This window comes from Oncorhynchus mykiss, chromosome 12 (genome assembly GCF_057628025.1).
Source record: "Oncorhynchus mykiss isolate SJ-2025 chromosome 12, ASM5762802v1, whole genome shotgun sequence".
Classification (NCBI taxonomy): domain Eukaryota; kingdom Metazoa; phylum Chordata; class Actinopteri; order Salmoniformes; family Salmonidae; genus Oncorhynchus; species Oncorhynchus mykiss.
The window spans coordinates 35,557,198-35,563,261 of record NC_143033.1 but is presented as its reverse complement, the minus strand read 5'-3'; the positions used below and the strand labels follow the sequence as shown (position 1 = coordinate 35,563,261).

Sequence of the window (6,064 nt, the reverse complement as noted above, 5' to 3'; positions counted from 1 at the left end):
TGGAGTGAGTGTGTGATCCAAGTCTGGGTTTAAGGGTCTCTTTTCCAAGCTTAAAAGGATAAACATACACATGCAACACCATTGGCCAGAAAATGTTGAATACATTATGAGTGAATGAGTTGTTTACATCTTTGTTAATTTACAGTAAAAAAAACGTTTTCATTCAGTGTGGATGGGTTCCCTGTTTGAAAGGGGGAACTGATGCGCTGCAGTTATGTCAGCTCAAGGACAGGGAATAAGATAGCTGGCCATTTCAACACAGGGAAAAACGCAGGACAGAGGAGGTCAGCACTGCAGTGGAAGTTGATTTGGATCAAATTAGTTTGGTAAAAGAGTTTGGGTTTTGCATTGTAGTGCGTTTCCTATAGTGTCAAATACTCAACAATATATGCAAAGATATTGTTGGCTCAAGCATGTAAAGACGGAGCTATAGCGGTTTGTTTAGGCTATTATTAGCCTAAAAGGGTGAATACATTGGCCATGCTATCAATACAGCATTACTTCTGCTGTGTTCAAAACAACTGGAAACTCGGAACTGGGAAGTCTCAGACTTCAGTGAGTTCAAGACAACTGGGATCTCGGGGAAAAAACGAGCTCCTAATAGGAAAATATGTTTTGAACTGTAATCAAACTCGAAATTCCAAGTCGGGAATACGGTCCTCTTTCTAGAACTGAAGATCACTGATATCATGATTCAACCTTTATTTTTTCCCAGAGTTCCCAGTTGTCTTGAAAGCACCATAAATCAAGTGAATGCCAGACTTTGAAGACAAATTTAGATGACAAAATTTTCCCACAAGATGGACCGCAGCGCCACCTTCCTGTTCAAGTGAGAACAGCACAAGGTGAGTCCAAAAAGGGCTTGTATGCTGCTGCATAAATTATGTAATATGCTAGGGAGATATGTATACTGTAGCTAAGAAAGTAATACTATGTGTATGTTGTGTAGTAAGCTGTTAGTAGCCCATGTGCCTCACCCTAATAATTTGGTCCCTTTCCCCCTCATAACTTAGCATACTGTTCTGATTTGTTGGTGCATATGTAGCCTATAGCCTGTTTTAGAGAAATGTATTAATCTAATATTGTAAAAGCTTTCATTGTCTGCTTATATGCTCCCTTTTTTTATTCTATGGTTCTGACTTTGTGTGCAGGGAGAATACTGTAAGAACGGCCCATGTTCTGAATTCTGTCACTATACATTTCAAAAGTGCTGAACAAATAGTTATATTGACTACGTCCGTCCTAGCCCGCTCATTAATGTCTTAAGCGAAATTACGGATTGCCTCCTATCCGCTTGTCGTCCCCTTATGCCATAATTTGTACATCTCGATTGTCAGTAGAAATCACATTTGCTTAAGCAAGTCAGCCATATCAGCTATATTTTTTAAAAGGTCCCCAGCTTGGTGATGAGCTTGGAGAGGACTATGGTGTAGAGCACAATCAGCACAGCTGCTTCTCTCGTGTCAGTGGGTACTGGGCAAGTGGGCATGATTGTAATCCATACCCAACCCTCCAGTAAGTCGTGATGAACTTGCTCACAAAACTGTTTTGGACAAGACTTACTTTATGACCAATAATATCCTATTTACACTTTGTAGTCAATTTTGACACTAGAATTGATGTTTCTGACTTATCGATGCCACATACCGTAGGCCGTTTAAAACCAGAGAAGTTGGTTCTAAGGGAGAGTTGTTCCCGAGCTCGTGGAGACCACATTCACGCAGAGATACTGTATATAATGATGAGATGGTCTTGTCTCCGCCCCAACAGTGGGAGACGTCATCCCAAAGGCATGCTTGTAAAAAAAAGTCTGCTTATCGCTGTAATACCACGTGAACAGACTTCGCCTCTTCCTCACTGATTCACTGTAAATGCTGCATTTGTCAGCTCAATCATAAACAACCTTCAATTTAAACACGGATCTTCCGCTATATGGATTAGATCCAGCCCCAAGTCCTTGACACATTCACCCTCCTCATCGCCCTTGGGACTGTGCCATCGACCTGCTTGCAGGCTCTGCGCCTCCGTGCAGCCACATCTACCCTTTGTCGGAAGCTGAAATCAAGGCTATGGAGGAGCACATCCAGGAGGTTCAACAAAAGGGTTTTATGTCCACCTCCCCTGCATTAGCAGGCTTCTTCTTTGTGGTCAAGAGGGCCACCTTGGAGGATCACGTCACCCACGTCAGAGTAGTCCTGGTACACCTCCTGGAGAATCATCTGTGTGTGAAAGCGGAGAAGTGGCAGTTCTATCAGGCCGCTTTCTACTTCTTAGGATACCAGATCAGTCCACAGGGAGTGACGATGAAGGAGAGGAAGGTCGATACAATCAGGTCATGGCCAGTCCCAACCACCATAAAGGGGCTACAAAATGTTTTGAGGATTGCCAACTTCTACTGCCGCTTCATTAGGAACTTCAGCTCTATCGCTTCTCCTCTCACCTCTCTCCTCAAGGGTGGTCCCCATAAGTTGGTGTGGAGTCCAGCAGCCGATAAGGCCTTCCGTATACTGAATGGACGTTTCACCTCCACCCCGTTGCCGAAACACCCAGATCCTACGTCACCCTTCATGGTGTAGGTGGATGCTTCAGAAGTGGGCGTTGGGGCCGTCCTGTCCCAACGTCATGGTAACCCACAGAAATTGTATCCATGTGCATACTACTCAAAAACTTCCGTGGGCCTCCCAAGTGGCACAGGGGTCTAAGGCACTGCAGTGCTTGATGCATCACTACGATCCCGGCTGTGTTGCAGCAACTGGGAGACCCATGAGGTGACAAACAATTGACACAGCATTGTCTATGTTAGGGGAGGGTTTGGCCGGCCGGGATGTCCTAGTGCCATAGTGCTCTAGCGACTCCTGTGGTGGGCCGGGCGCATGCACGCTGACATGGTCACCAGTTGTACGGTCTTTCGTCCGACACATTGGAGTGGCTGGCTTCTGGGTTAAGTGAGCAATGTGAAGAAGAAGTGTTTCGCGGAGGACAAATGGTCACAGTCAGCCTCACTTCTAGTCAGCCTCTTCAAGGTCCTCCGGAGGGTCAACAAGGTTTCCCTCCTCAGGCCAATGGTTCCTGGTCCCCTGGCTGTTGCCATCCCTAGCAACACTCCTCCACCTCCCCAAGGCTGTCACTCCCACTCTGGCGCTCAACATCGTCAGTCTACTAACCACCAGTCCTGACAACCCACATTATGGCAACCATCATTGCGCACACCTGCTCCCCATCGTTATCACTCTGGCTACCAGTCCCCAGGAACCCCCTCCAGCTCTTCTCTGTGGAGAAAAAGTTTCAGCTGAATGCACGCCAAGATGACTGATAAAGTGTTTTAATGGCGATATATTTATTTTATTTATTTATTTATTATTTCACCTTTATTTAACCAGGTAGGCAAGTTGAGAACAAGTTCTCATTTACAATAATACAGTAGAAAAATAAGTATATATACAATGTGAGCAGATGAGGTAAGATAAAGGAGGTAAAGGCAACAAAAAAAATGCCATTGTGGCGAAGTAAATACATTATAGCAAGTAAAACACTGGAATGGTAGATTTGCAGTGGAAGAATGTGCAAGGTTGAGATAGAAATAATAGGGAGCAAAATAAATAAATACAGTAGGGGGAGAGGTAGTTGTTTGGGCTAAATTATAGATGGGCTATGTACAGGTGCAGTAATCTGTGAGCTGCTCTGACAGCTGGTGCTTAAAGCTAGTGAGGGAGATAAGTGTTTCCAGTTTCAGAGATTTTTGTAGTTCGTTCCAGTCATTGGCAGCAGAGAACTGGAAGGAGAGGCAGCCCAGAACATCAGCTGACTGGATTTGGGAGAAGGAGAAATGGGGAAGGCTTGGGCGAGTTGCTGTGAGGGGTACAGTGCTGTTGACCGGGGTAGGGGTAGCCAGTTGGAAAGCATGGCCAGCCGTAGAAACATGCTTGTTGAAATTCTCAATTATAGTGGATTTATCGGTGGTGACAGTGTTTCCTATCTTCAGTGCAGTGGGCAGCTGGGAGGAGGTGTTCTTATTCTCCATGGACTTTACAGTGTCCCAGAACGTTTTTGAGTTTGTGTTGCAGGAAGCAAATTTATACTGCTCATAAATATACTGCTCATAGCATTTGAATAGTACTAATTTGGACAGAATAATATTAGAATGTGATCCAATAGGGGTGAAAATGCCTTCAAACCATAAACTCAAATAGTTTCTCTTCAGCCCCCCTGCACTACCTCTGGTATGGTGTGTAGGAGACCCCATTGCCGTATCTCCGCTCCCTAGAACCACATTGATTATGCCCAGGTTGGTGCTCCATTTATTCCAGTTGACTTCCTCCACTCTGAGATGACAGGTTCAAGTCCAGAGGACACATGCACCAATTACTGTCCCTGAGTGTATGACATCCATCAGCTGTCACAGACAGCAGATGAATGATGCAGCACACTGTGTACCAGCTGCTGCTGTGCACGACAGCAGTGCAATCAGTCATTCAATTCTAGACACACACTCTCACAGCTAAAGTTGAATGAGGGGCTTTATATTTTATTTCCCTGATGTGATGGGTTCTTGTTGAAATGGGTTTGTGTTGGGATGATTGTCCTGTTATTGATATTGCATGCAATCAAAACTATGGAGTTCATTATTTATTTTGTATGTTATCCAGTAGGAATGTACAGGTACAGTACCAGTCAAAAATGTGGACACACCTACTCATTCCAGGGTTTTTCTTTATTCTTGCTATTTTCTACATTGCAGAATAATAGTGGAGACATCAAAACTATGAAACACATATGGAAACATGTAGTAACCTAAAAACTGTTATCCAAATCAAAAAAATATATATATATTTGAGATTCTTCAAAGTAGCCACCCCTTGCGTTGATGACAGCTTTGCACACTCTTTGCATTCTCTCAACTAGCTTCATGAATGGATTTCAACTAACAGGTGTGCCTTGTTGAAAGTTCATTTGTGGATTTTTTTTCCCTTTGAACCAATCAGCTGTGTTGTGACAAGGTAGGGGTAGTATTCAGAAGTTAGCCCAATTTGGTAAAAGATCAAGTCCATATTATGGCAAGATCATCTCAAATAAGCAAAGAGAAACAGGCAATAATTACTTTAATTCAGTCAATCCAGAAAATTTCAAGAACTTTGAAAGTTTCTTCAAGTGCAGTCCCAAAAACCATCAAGTGCTGTGATGAAACTGGCTCTCATGAGGACCGCCACAGGAAAGGAAGACCCAGAGTTACATCTGCTGCAGAGGATAAATTCATTAGTTACCAGCATCAGAAATTACAGCCCAAATAAATGCTTCAGAGAGTTCAAGTAACAGACAAATCTCAACATCAACTGTTCAGTGGAGACTGTGATTCAGCCTTCAAGGTTGAATTGCTTTAAAAAAAAACACTACTAAAGGACACCTATAAGAAGACTTGCTTTTTATTTATTTTTTTACCTTTATTTAACTAGGTAAGTCAGTTAAGGACACATTCCTAATTTCAATGATGGCTTAGGAATAGTGGGTTAACTGCCTTGTTCAGGGGCAGAATGACAGATTTTTACTTTGTCAGCTCGGGGATTCGATCTTGCAATCTTTCGGTTACTAGTCCAACACTCTAACCACTAGCATACCTGCCCCCCCGGCTACACCGTAGGGATGGTGCCAGGTTTCATCCAGATGTGACGCTTGACATTCAGGACAAAGTGTTCAATCTTGATTTCATCAGACCAGAGAATCTTGTTTCTCATAGTCAGAGTCCTTTAGGTGCCTTTTTGGCTTCCGTCTGGCCACTCTACCATAAAGACCTGATTGGTGGGGTGCTGCAGAGATTGTTGTCCTTCTGGAAGGTGCTCCCATCTCCACAGAGGAACTCTGGAGCTCTGTCATATTTAAATCAGATTCTAGGTCACCTCCCTGACCAAGGCCCTTCTCTCCCGATTTCTCACTTTGGCCGGGCGGCCAGCTCTAGGAAGAGTCTTGGTGGTTCCAAACTTCTTCCATTTAAGAATGATGGAGGCCACTGTGTTCTTGGGGACCTTCAATGCTGCATACATTTTTTGGTACCCTTCCCCAGATGGACAAT

At 43.8% G+C, this 6,064-nt stretch overlaps 1 pseudogene; it reads right to left on the bottom strand.

The window, feature by feature from the left end:
- Positions 1-2,698: 2,698 nt before the first annotated feature.
- The window catches only part of LOC149979156 (transient receptor potential cation channel subfamily V member 1-like), a 31,532-nt pseudogene continuing 28,166 nt past the window's right edge, over positions 2,699-6,064 (bottom strand).